Source organism: Somniosus microcephalus, chromosome 6 (genome assembly GCF_052327205.1).
Source record: "Somniosus microcephalus isolate GS21.2 chromosome 6, FLI_Smic_1.0, whole genome shotgun sequence".
NCBI classification, from domain to species: Eukaryota; Metazoa; Chordata; class Chondrichthyes; order Squaliformes; family Somniosidae; genus Somniosus; species Somniosus microcephalus.
Window position 1 is genome coordinate 20,676,648 of NC_140992.1, and position 14,062 is coordinate 20,690,709.

Consider the following 14,062-nt stretch of genomic DNA (forward strand, 5'->3'; position numbering starts at 1 on the left):
CCACTTGCTATGAGCGTCCACAACCACCATAAACATCTTCTCTTCGAAAGGACCGGTGAAGTCCACATGTACTCGCTGCCACACTTCTGCAGGCCAATCCCAGGGGTGTAAGGTTGCCAGCTGTGGAACATTCTGGACCCTTTGACATGGGGAACATGTTTTGGCTTTCTCCTCAATATTCGCATCGAGACCTGGCCACCAGAAGTAGCTTCTTGCCATTTCCTTCATCCGAACCATCCCACTGTGGACTGTATGAAGTTGTTGCAGTATAGGTTCCCTCAGAGGTGGCGGAATGATGACACAGCGTCCCCAAAGAAGACAACCTGCCTGGACAGAGAGCTCATTTCTTTTTGAAACGTAAGGTTTCAAACTAGGAGAATCTCCTATAGCTCTCCCTCGAATGACATCGTCCATTACCTCAGACAGGACTGGATCGTTGCGGGTGTACCTTTGCACCTGAACTGCAGTGACAGGTGCTCCCTCCACTTGTCTAAAGTAGAAGATGTCTATCTGACGAGGCTCTGGGGGAGTAACAGGCAAGGGTAGCCTCGAGAGACCGTCTGCGTTGCCGTGCAAGTCTGATTTGCGATATTTGATGTCGTATGTGTGTCCTGACAACAGTAAAGCCCACCTTTGCATCCTGCTTGCAGCGAGAGACGGAATTCTGGTGTGGGGCCCAAAGATTGAAGTCAATGGACGGTGGTCCGTCAGGAGTGTGAACCTTCTCCCAAACAGGTACTGATGAAATTTTCGAATTCCAAAAACGATTCCCAAGGCCTCGCGCTCGATCTGCGCATAGTTACTCTCGGCCTTGTTCAAGGTGCGTGATGCGAAGGCGATAGGTTTCTCTTCACCCGAAGGCATGATGTGGGATATGAATGCTCCCACACCATATGGTGATGCATCACATGCTAGCTGCACAGGTAGCTTTGGGTCAAAGTGTGTCAGGACCTCCGATTTCAGCAATGCTTTCTTTGCTTGGGCGAGAGCTTCGTTGCACAGTTCAGTCCATTTCCATGTTTTGCCTTGACATAGCAACTGATGTAACGGCTTCAGCAATGTTGCTAAGTCTGGAATAAACTTCTCATAGTAGTTAAGTAGCCCCAGAAATGAACGTAACTGGCTCACATTCTGGGGTGCTGGGGCCTCCACGATCGCCTTGACCTTTGACGGCGCCTTATGCAGGCCAGTAGCGTCAATCACATGCCCCAGGTACTCAACTGAAGACTGAAAGAATTCACATTTGTCTTTATGAACTGAGTCCGTACTCTTTCAGTCGTTGTAGTGTCGCATCCAAGTTCAGAAGATGATCCTCCTCATTTGTCCCAGTGACAAGGATGTCGTCCAGGTAGCACTGGACTCCTGGCAGTCCACTCAAAATCTGATCCATTGCCCTTTGGAATAGAGCAGGGGCCGACGTAATTCCAAACGGAAGGCGGCAGTACTTGTATAGCCCCTTGTGTGTCACAATTGTCAGCAGCTCCTTTGATTTGTCATCGACATGCATTTGTAGATAAGCCTGGCATAAGTCTATTTTGCTGAACTTTTGCCCTCCGGCCAGGCCCGTAAAAAGATCATCAATGAGGGGAAGAGGGTACTGTTCCGCAGACAGAACCGGGTTAATAGTCACTTTAAAATGCCCGCAGATTCGAACAGATCCATCCTTTTTCAGGACAGGAACAATGGGTGTGGCCCATTTGCTCACGCTCACAGGCTCCAGGACTCCATTCTCGACTAAGGTCTCCAAGTTAGCTTCAACTTTTGGCCTAATTGCATAGGGTACAGGTCGGGCTTTGTGAAACTTCGGCTTGCTGTCAGGTTTAATGTCCAGTCTCACGCTGATCTTTTTCATGCTCCCAAGTTCCCCATTGAAGAGTTCTGCATGTTTGTTTAACACTGCAGTCAGACCTGACTCCCCTTTTGACATCATGCGGACTGCAGGCCAGTCCAGCGTGATTTTCTCTAGCCACGCACGTCCCAGTAGCGATGGGTAATTTCCCTTTACCACATATAGTGGCAGTTTTGCAGTCTGTCCGTTCAATGTTCAATTTAACTGTCACCTCAATGACACCTCTCATGGCCACAGGTTCGCCGGTATACGTCTTTAGCACAGTGTTTGTTGGCTGAAGGGTAAGATGCTTTAGCATTTTGTCGTAGACAGTGTCTGAAACAAGGGACACAGCCGCGCCTGTGTCCACCTCCATCCGCACTGATTGTCCCTCCACCAGTGGTGACACCCAATAGCCATTTAAATCACCTGCAACTGTCAGTATGTGCACCTCTTCCTCCTCAGAGGCGTCGCTCCCCTCTGTTTTGCTTGTTCCATCATACTGCACTGAATGAACACTCTTTTTCCTCTCTTGTCCAAATACAGACATTTTGCTTCCATGCTTCCCAGCTCTGTCTGTTCTTTTTATTACCTCTACAGGTGCGTTCAATGTGAGCCTTTTCGCCACAATTTTGGCATTCCAGCTCCGTACACCAGCAGTCATTAGCGTGATGGCCCGTTTTTCCACAACGGTAACATGTGCCGTTCCGTGCACCTTTAGGCTCAGACGACACCTTGTGAACTCTCCCTGTTGAACTCAACTGGTGAGCCTCCTTTTCCGCCAACTCCATGGAGACACTAACTTCAATGGCCTTTTCAAGAGTAATGTTGTCCTCAGTAAGAAGGCGCTTCTGTGTGGCTGCATTTTGCAGACCACACACAAGTCTGTCTCTAATGGTGTCATTCAGCACCTCCTTGAATTGGCAGTGTTCCGACAACCTTTTTAAAGCAGCAATAAACATCGTCACTGATTCCCCCTCCTCTTGATTCCGTTTGTGAAATCTAAATCTCTCAGCAATAACCAGAGGTTTTGGTGAAAAATGTGCTCCAAGAATTTCCACCAGTTGCTTATATGTTTTAGTTCCTGGCTTATCTGGTTGCACGAGGCTGCGAAGTAAATTGAATGTCTTCGGCCCGATTACACTCAAAAAGGTAGGCACGACCTTTTCATTTGCCACCGCATTCGCCAATACAAAATAGTCAAAACGTTCCGTATATGCGCTCCATTGCTCCACATTTTCATCAAAATCACCGATGTTTCCTAATATAGTAGCCATCTCACGTTTCAAATTAAATTTTTTGTTTACTCACTACACCCGTAACGTACGCAGATTCATCCGCTCCTCGTTGCCACTTGTTGTGTCGGTACCTTGCTACCTAGACACAATTTAGGACTCAGAACTCAGAGATTCAAACATGAAGTGCTTTATTGGAAGGAAAGGAAGTTCAGGAAAGTTCCGAACAAAGAGAGCTAAACTTAACAGAGAACACCCAACAATTTGGGTGGCATAGTGGTTAGCACTGTTGCCTCACAGCACCAGGGCCAGGGATCTGGGTTCGAATCCAGCCTCGGGTGACTGTCTGTGTGGAGTTTGCACATTCTCCCTGTGTTTGCGTGGGTTTTCTCCGGGTGCTCCGGTTTCCTCCCACAGTCCAAAGATGTGCGGGTTAGCATGTTTGGCTATGATAAATTGACCCTTCGTGTTAGGGGGATTAAATACGTGGGGTTACGGGGATAGGGTGGGATATGTGTTGGTGTAGGGGTTACGGGGATCGGGTGGGATATGTGTCGGTGCAGGCTCGATGGGCCGAAATGGCCTCTATCTGCACTGTGGGGTTTCGGTGATTCTGTGATTCTGTGTGATTTATCTCCTGTGACATCGCCACCACAGGTGGGAGGAGAACACACAATAGAACACACAATACATAACAGAACTGAAGCCTGCTACTGCTTTATATACAGGTGTGGTCACTACCGGTACTACAGTATAAAAGCAGTTCTCTCTTAAAGGTACATACACAACAATTCCTCCCCTTTTAGATAAACAGTACATAACATTCATTTAACAATTGAATAATAACTAATTACAATTACAATTTTCTTTGTACTATGTACATCAGCTGAAAGTAATCATTTATAAATTCAGTCTTTGAGGAGGCTTCCTGATCCTGTCTGGATAGCGCCTTTCTCGAGTATCCTGTTCTTGTGGCGGAGTCGATTCTGGCTCATTGTCATTGCTTGGTTCGTCAGCTTCCAATAACACTGATTCTGAGGTAGACGCAATCTGTACTTCGGGTTCATCACCAGGTGCGCATGCTCGTGGTATGGGTTTGACTTGTTCCTGTGACTCTAGAATCTGGTCAGCATGGCGTCTCACGATGCTCTCTCCAACGTCCACTGTGTACATTAGTGGTCCCTGCCGTGTGCATATCGTTCCTGGCTGCCATTTTTCTGTTCGGTAGTCGCGGGCCAAGACTGGTTGCCCTATCTTGAAGCTCCTGGTTGGCTTTCCATTGATGTGCTGGAATTGCTTATTCTCAACATCTCATCTTATGTTTGGTTTGAGCAAGTCCAGGCGACATCTTAACCCACAGTTAAAGAACATCATGGCTGGAGATTGGTTGGTAACTGCATGTGTCGCATTTCGGTAAGCGAACAAGAAATTATCCACCTTGTGTTGCAGTGGTATGTTGTCGTTCTACATCGCCTTTATTGCTTTTTTAAAGGTTTGAACAAACCTCTCAGCCTATCCATTTGTGGCTGGATGATATGGGGCGGATGTGTAATGCTTTACCCCATTATTCCTCAAAAACCTCCGGAAATCCTCGGACACAAACTGTGGTCCATTGTCGGAGCAAATCTGTTCTGGCAAGCCATTCCTGGCAAAGATGGTCCATAGGACTGCAATAGTTTTCTCCGTGGTGGTGGAGGACATTTTGATCACCTCTGGCCATTTTGAATGTGCATCCACGGCGATTAAAAACATTGAGTCCATAAATGGACCAGCAAAATCAATGTGTACCCGTTGCCATGGAGATGAGGGCCACTCCCATGGGTGTAGCGGAGCCTGTGGTGGAGTGTTTTGGACTTTCTGGCATCCTGTGCATCTCTTGGTCATTTCCTCGATTTCTTTATCGATTCCTGGCCACCACACAAACGCCCTGGCTAGGCTCTTCATTTTTACCCCTCCCAGATGACCCTCATGAAGCTCATTGAGCACTCTTTCTCTCAACTTGGGTGGAATTACCACTCGGGATCCACACATCAAGGTCCCCCGGCACACTGACAGCTGTTCTCTCCTTGACGAGAATGCTGGCAACAGTGAGTCGCCATGTGCTGGCCATCCCTTCACCGTCAATTCATAGACCCGAGAGAGTGTCGGGTCATTTCAGGTTTCCTTCTCTATACTTGAGTTTGTGACAGGTAGACATTCGACTGTGGTCGAATGGAATATCTCAACAGGGTCCACTGCAGGTGCTTCCTCCACCGTAGGCAGCGGCAGGCGTGACAGCCCATCAGTGTTTCCATGCTGTTTCGTGCCCTTATACTCTATGTCGTATTGATGTGCCCCTAGAAAAAGGGACCATCTTTGCAGCCGTTGCGCCGTCATCACCGGAACGCCCTTCTTTGGGTTAAAAATGGAGACAAGAGGCTGGTGATCAGTCAGTAAGGTAAATTTCTGCCCGTGCAGATAGTGATTGAACTTCTTCACCCCCCACACCAGGTTGAGGGCCTCCCTGTCAATCTGGGCGTAGTTACGCTCGGCTGATGTTAACGAGCATGACGCAAAGGCTATTGGCCGCTCTGAACCGTCAAGGAATTTGTGCGACAGCACCGCTCCAATACCGTAGGGAGACGCATCACATGCCAACCGAATCGGTAGTGATGGATTGTAGTGAGCCAATACTTTTTTTGAAGTGATTAGGCATTTACATTTCTGAAAGGCACGCTTACACTCATCACTCCATTTCCATGCTACTCCAGTTTGCAGCAGGGCGTTCAGCGGGTGCAGAATTGTAGACAAATTTGGCAAGAACTTATGGTAGTAGTTCACCAACCCGAGGAACGACCTCAATTGTGACACATTTTCCGGTGCTGGAGCCTTGACTACTGCCTCAATCTTGTCTGGGGACTTATGCAACCCCTCTTCATCAATCACGTGGCCACAATACGAGATTTGTTTCCTGAGAAACTCGCATTTGGGGCGGTTGGCTCGTAGTCCATATTCTTGTAATCTAGTAAACACCTGCTCCAGGTTGGCAAGGTGCTCACTGTCATTTCCGCCCGTAACCAGGATGTTGTCCAAATAACACTGGGTCCCCGAGATCCCTTGCAGGACTTGTTCCATTGCCTTCTGCCAAATAACCGGAGCTGACGCTACCCCGAATACCAGTCGGTTGTACTGGTAAAGACCTTTGTGAGTGTTTATCGTGAGGTATTTTCTAGATGATTCATCTACCTCCATTTGTAGATACGCTTGGGCCAGATCAATCTTCGTAAAGCGTTTCCCCCCAGATAGTGAGGCGAAAATATCTTCTATCCGCGGAAGTGGATATTGTACTGTGTGAAGGACTGGGTTCACAGTTACCTTAAAGTCCCCACAGATGCGAACCTTTTTCGGTTCCCCAGGCGTGCTGCTCAATGATTTCTTCATTACAGGAACGATGGGTGTGGCCCACTCGCTCCAGTCCACCTTGGACAGCACACCCGAACACTCCAGACTCTCCAGCTCTGCTTCGACGGCTGGGTGGATCGCATACGGTACCGGTCTGGCCTTAAAAAATTTTGGGTTTGCGTTATCTTCAATTTTTATCGTTGCCGTTATGCCTTTTAGAGTCCCAAGTCCTTGCTGGAACACCTCTTTCGCATCAGTTAGAATTTTTGACAGTCGTCCAGGTGTGGCGTCGTCATCTTTTTTGTCAGCTACAGTTAGCGCCTGAATGGAATGCCAATCCAATTGTATTTTTCGGATCCATTCACGTCCCAATATTGGTGGTCCTCCATCTTGTAGTATATATAGATACAGTTCCTGTGTTTACTTGCTGTTGTATTTAGCGGGCACCCTTATTTTTCCTCTGGGGTAGACTTTTTGCCCCCTATATGTCTTCAAGACAATGGACGTATTCTTCAAGGGAATGTGTGAGAATAGCCGCTCGTAGTCTCGTCGATTCATGACAGTTAGGGCTGATCCTGTGTCCAATTCCATCTTTACTTGGGACCCTGCTATCATGAGGGTGACCTAAATGGTTCGGTGATCCTCCTTTGCGATCACGTTGTGTAGCTTTAGAAAACTTAGTCCCCTGCTCCCGGAGTCATTATCACTCTTCTGGTCTTCTGAACTACTGTCCGTCATCTTTTGTACTTTCTTGTACTTTTCCTTAGTAGTTCTTTTAGTGTTGGTTTTCTTTCCCGACCTGCAGACTCGTGCTATGTGTCCCATTTTTCCACATTGCCTGCATACTTTGTCCTTAGCCCAGCAATCCTTCTGGTCATGGGTTGTTCTGCCGCAGCGATAGCGCTTTTCTGCTCCATATGCCATTCCATTAGTGCTATATTCTTGCGGTTTCTGTTGTATTTCCGCAGCTCCCCGTGCTGCTGCTTCGTAGGATACTGCAACGCTGAAAGCCTTTTCTAGCATAGGGTCCTTTTCCGAAAGTAGTCGTTTCTGGGTTCCTTCACTCTGGAGCCCGCAGACAAACTTATCCCTTAAGGTATCTGCCAGTCCTGCTCCGAACTGGCAGTGTGTCGATAACTTGTGTAGTTCCATAAGATAGTCAGCATTACTCTCGTCTTTGTGCTGGTTTCGTTTATGGAACTTGAATCTTTCTGCTATCAGCAGCGGTGTAGGGTTTAGATGTTCCTGTAAGATATTGACAATCTCTTCAAAACTTTTGTCCATTGGTTTAGCTGGGGTAATTAAATTTCGCAATAGGCTGTATGTTCTCGCGCCCATCAAATTTAATAATACCAACGCCTTCTTTTCAGCGGCCACCTCATTTGCCCTGCAGTACACTTCAATTCTTTCCACATACGTGGTCCAGTCTTCTATTTTGTTATCGAAAACAGTGATGCTGCCACGGTGGCATAGTGGTTAGCACTGTTGCCTCACAGCGCCAGGGACCCGGGTTCGAATCCGGCCTCGGGTGACTGTCTGTGTGGAGTTTGCACGTTCTCCCCGTGTTTGCGTGGGTTTCCTCCGGGTGCTCCGGTTTCCTCCCACAGTCCAAAGATGTGCGGGTTAGGTTGATTGGCTATGATAAATTGAGCCTTAGTGTTAGGGGGATTAAATACGTGGGGTTACGGGGATAGGGTGGGATATGTGTCGGTGCAGGCTCGATGGTCCGAAATGGCCTCTATCTGCATTGTGGGGTTTCTGTGATTCTGTGATTCTTAGGCATCTTGGGTGGTTTAAAATGGCGCCTCCCGCGCTTTTCCTTCTTCCCCAATGGATTAAAATGGCGTCTCCCGCGCTTTTCCTTCTTCCCCCTGCTGCCAATGCTGCTCCTCGCGTTCTAACAGGGAATGGCGGTGCCCCGCGGCTTTCTGCGCGTCTCTTTTTCAACGCTTTCCGCCTCTTGAACACCGGCCGCGCCCTGTGCGCTCCACCCTCTCTCTCTCTTTTTCTTCCCGACGACGCTGCTCGGCCCCCTTACAGAGCCGCTCGCTCGAGCTCTAGCCCGCCGCAGTCTGGGAAGGGTCAGCGCACTACCTGCTACCAGCCCGATCTGCTGGGACACCTTGACTGGAGAACCAGGCCCAGCTCTCCACAGCTTCCCCTGTGATTCTCTGGACTCCGATGGATCACTGGGCGGTTGCCCCCGGTCGACGCCCGTTGCTCTGGCTTCGACCTCCAAGAAGCTTCTTCCCAGGGATGGATCCCCGTGAGGTGATGCAGTACTGCAGGTGAGTTTGAACCTGCTCGTCGCCACTGTAGTGTCCGCGCATCAATAACACACGGACTGCAGGAGAACGGTAATAGAGGTGTTTACTGAACAGAGGGTATGCTGGAACTGAAAATACAGAAGCCTGCTACTGCTTTATATACAGGTGTGGTCACTACCGGTACTACAGTATAAAAGCAGTTCTCTCTTAAAGGTACATACACAACAACAATACTCAAGGTGCGGTCTCACCAAGGCCCTGTACAATTGCAGCAAGATATCCTTGTTCCTGTACTCGAACCCTCTTGCTACAAAGGCCAACATACCATTTGCCTTCTTAACCGCCTGCTGCACCTGCATGCTTACCTTCAGCGACTAGTGCACAAGAACACCCAGGTCTCTTTGCACTTCCCCTTCTCCCAATCTATTGCTGTTCAAATAATAATCTGCCTTCCTGTTTTTGCCACCAAAGTGGATAACCTCACATTTATCCACATTATAGTGCATTTGCCATGTTTCTGCCCAATCACCCAACCTGTCCAAATCGTACTGGAGTTTCACGACATCCTCCTCACAGCATACCCTCCCACCCAGCTTTGTGTCATCTGCAAATTTGGAGATATTACATCCAATTCCCTCGTCCAGATCATTAATATATATTGTGAACAGCTGGGGTCCTAGGACCGATCCTTGCGGTACCCCACTAGTCACTGCCTGCCACTCGGAAAAAGACCCATTTATTCCAACTCTTTGCTTTCTGTCCACCAACCAGTTCTCAATCCAAGTCAATACCTTGCCCCCAATCCCATGTGCCTTAATTTTGCACGCGAATCTCTTATGCGGGACTTTATCGAAAGCCTTTTGAAAGTCCAAATACACCACATCCACTGGTTCTCCCTTATCTATTTTACCAGTTACATCCTCAAAAAATTCCAGTAGATTAGTCAAGCACGATTTACCTTTTGTAAATCCATGTTGACTTTGTCCGATCCTGTCACTGCTTTCCAAGTGCTCTGCTATTACATCTTTTATAATGGACTCTAACATTTTCCCCACTACCAATGTCAGGCTTACCGGTCTATAATTCCCCGCTTTTTCTCTACCACCTTTTTTGAATAGTGGGGTAACATTAGCGACCCTCCAATCCATGGGTACTGTTCCAGAGTCTATCGAGTTCTGGAAGATGACCAGCAATGCATCTATTATTTCTAGGGCCACTTCCTTAAGTACCCTAGGATGTAGATTATCAGGCCCAGGGGATTTATTGGCCTTCAGTTCCATCAATTTTCCTAACACCATTTCCCTACAAATACTGATTTCTTTCAGTTCCACCCTTTCATCAGACCCTATGTTCCCCGGCATCTCTGGGTGGTTATTTGTGTCCTCCTTTGTGAAGACAGAACCAAAATATGTATTTAGTTGGTCTGCCATTTCTTTGTTCCCCATTATAAATTCCCCTGTTTCTGACTGCAAGGGACCTACGCTTGACTTCACCAATCTTTTTCTCTTCACATATCTATAAAAGCTTTTACAGTCAGTTTTTATGTTCCCTGAAAGGCCTGGATCTAATTTTTAGGCTATGTCCCCTAGTTCTAAACTCCCCAACCAGCAGAAATAGTTATCTATGCTATTAATTCCCCTTAATATCTTGAAAACTTCTATCAAATCACCCCTTAAATTTCTAAATTCCAGGGAATACATTCCTAGTTTGTGTAATCTCTCCTCGTAATTGCACCCTTGGAGTCCAGGCTGCACTTCCTCCGAGGCCAATATATCTTTCCTAAGGTGTGGTGTCCAGAGCTGCTCACAGTACTCCAGGTGTGGTCTAACCAGGGCTTTGTACAGCTGCAGCATAACTTCTACCCCTTGTGTTCCAGTCCTCTAGATATAAAGCCCAGCATTCCATTAGCCTTTTTGATTATTTTCTGTACCTGTCCGTGACATTTTAACGATCTATGTACATGGACCCCTAAGTCTCTTTGGACCTCCACTGTTTCTAGTTTTTCAGCTCTATGTAATGAGTTACTTATTTCAACTAAGCTGCTGGGGGGACCCCACGTGGAGGGAAGGCAGGAAACTTAAGAGGGAGAGCAAATTCACGTCATTCTCACACTTTCCTGACGTCACTTACAGTGTGTCCTGCCTTAGTAGGGCAGGTTATCTGCTCATTCCCTTGACTGGAGAATGGTGTGTAATGTGGAACAGAGTCAAACAGGAGAAATAAAAGTACATTGTGACCCATGGTGCCTCACGAGAAAGATCACCACATTTTAACCGGGGGCCTTAGAATTTTTTTTCCTGAATTTTATTAGACCATTAACTCATTTTAATTTCTCTCATTTTAATTTGGGTGTCATTGCTTAATAAATTAAATGTGTACATTACAATAAAACTATTTTTTCTGTAATGGTTTCTAATCTTTTGAGCTCTAATTTGGGATTTTCTTCGATGCCATGGTTTAGGTCCATGTCCTGTATCGGAAGCAGGTGCAGTTGGGAATGTGAATTGGTTTGATCCGATGACTGCTGTCAGCAGATTCTCACGCAGCGGTCACATCTGCACACCATCGCAGCATGTGATCTATGGCCAACACTTTAATTTTCATAGATATCTTGTTTCTACCACAACAAGTGAAAAATGGCTCCGATATCAGGGTGAACCAGGGATAGAATGACTTTCTCCCCTTTACTGTACAAAGTAGTAGACCTGTACAAACAGCTACCCTCTTTGCCATCTGTTTGGTGCAACCCACATGTGTTAGCAAAGGTCACATGGTTCATAAATGGTGTCAGTTGGTAGCTCCAGAGACTTGAGCACAAAATCTAGGCTGACACTCCAGTGCAGTGCTGAGGGAGTGCTGCACTGTCGGAGATGCCGTCTTTCGACGTTAAACCGAGACCCCGTCTGCTCTCTCAGGTGGACGTAAAAGATCCCATGGCACTATTTCAAAGAAGAGCAGGGGAGTTATCCCTGGTGTCATGGCCAATATTTATCCCTCAATCAAATCACAAAAAAAAACAGATTATCTGGTCGCTCTCACATTTTTTGTGCGCAAATTGGTTGCCACGTTTCCTACATTAAAACAGTGACGACACTTCAAAAGTACTTCATTGGCTTTAAAGCATTTTGGGACGTCCTGAGGTCGTGAAAGGCGCTATATAAATGCAAGTCTTTCTTTTTTGCTTTCTTAAATTAATCTTCATTTACCTACAATTTGATGGCTTACAATACAGCCAGTGGTAGAAACATAAATAGGAATATAGGAACAGGAGTAGGTCATTAAACCTCAAGCCTTTTCTGTCATTCAATTCGATCATGGCTGACACTACACTTATAATTCAGTGGTAATTTATTTTGCACCTATTTACTGCCATTAGTGACTGAGTGACTCAATGCAGGCTGAGTGCTCCCTTGGCTTTCCTTCATGTGTTATTATCAATATATAAAATTTGTTGCCAAAACTTTAAGTTGTAGTTTGACAACTTTACCATTGAGACTGCTGTGACCAGTTGGGTAAAACAAATCCATGTGATCTAGGCATATTTAACACTTGGAAGAAACTTTTTTTTTTGCTCCAATTTCTGATGTCACTTAGCCCCAGGAAAGAATGCCCATTTCCCGCCCTCAAATATTTGAACGGATTGTGTCCCTTTTGTAGTGTATGTACTTTGCAGAAGGAACTATATTCTGCAGCCCCTGCAGTACCAGTAGTGACCACCCCTGTATATAAGCCTGTGTAGTAACTTTTGCATAGTAGTTCCAGGTTGTCTCCACTCAGTAAAGACCTGTTGTAACCAACTCCTGCAGTCCGTGTCTCAATTATACACGGACATAATACCTTTAAGCTTTGACTTCCCACTGGGATTCACAGCTACTCAGTACTTTCAGCGTTAGCTGTGGCTCAGTGGGTAGCACACTCGCCTCTGAGTCAGAAGGTTGTGGGTTCAGGGACTTGAGCACATAAAGCTAGGCCGACACTCCAGTGCAGTGCTGAGGGAGCACTGCACTGTCGGAGGTGCCGTCTTTCGGGTGAGATTTTAAACCAAGGTTCCGTCTGCCCTCTCAGGTGAATGTAAACGATCCCATGGCACTATTTCAAAGAAAAGCAGGTGAGTTATCCCTGGTGTCCTGGGGCCAATATTTATTCCTCAACCAACATAACAAAAACAAATAATCTGGTCATTATCACGTTGCTGTTTGTGGGAGCTTGCTGAGTGCAAATTGGCTGCCACATTACAACAGTGACTCCACTTCAAAAGTACTTCATGGTGGTCATGAAAGGTGCTATGTAAATGCAAGTCTTTCTTTTTATTCCTTACAGGAAATTGCAATGATGTTCCTGCCTTCCTCAAGGATCTTCGTGTTTCTGGGAATGAATGGCTGTGATGGGCTTGCCGCGGCGCTATTTATTCCTGGGACAAGATGGGAAGGACACTCCCATTGCTCGTAGTGTTTTCCTGTAACACGTTGGATCCTTGGAATGTGGCTGATATTCTCATTTATCTCAGCAATTCTCCGTGACACTGTCCTTCATCACAATTCATCTCATGACTCAAGTGTTCTAAGGGGATTTAGTGACATTTTCACTTTTCCTTAGTGTTTGCAACCAGACTTGTTTCATGCAAGGGTTACTTGAATCATAGGAACAGGAGTGGGCCATTCTGCCCCTCGAACCTTTTCTACCATTCAATGAGAGATCCTGGCTGATCTGTATCTTAACTCCATCTACTCACCTTGGTTCTGTAACCCTTAATAGCCTTACTTAACAAAAAGGTTTGCTACAATGCTGTTATTTATCAAGAACATTAGGAAAGTCAAAGATAAAGACCAGTTAATCCGCTTTAGCTCATCCCCCAAGTCTCTCCCAACCTAGCATCACACTGCCTTCTGTTGCCAAGGCCCTAAGCTCTGGAATTCCCTCCCTAAACCTCTCCGCCTCTCTTTCCTCCTTTAAGACGCTCCTTAAAACCTACCTCTTTGACCAGGCTTTTGATCACCTGCCCTAATTTCTCCTTATGTGGCTCGGTGTCAAATTTTTTTGTCTTTTAATACTCCTGTGAAGCACTTTGGGACATTTTACAACGTTAAAGGCCTTATAAAAATGCAAGTTATTGTTGTTGTTGCATGTGTCCAAAGCCAATATTTCTATTACCTAGCCTGGAAGATTTGGCTGCACTCGATGGAGCTTTTAGTAATGTTATCTCAGCTGATTTTTGAGCAAAACAGCTGTTCAACACCTGCTCCCATTAAATGGTAGTGGAAACATATCCAATGCACATCAAGTGTCAGCTTGGGAGCACTCTCATCTCAGAGGCAGACGAATGTGGCTTTCAGTCCCACTTCAGGCTTGAG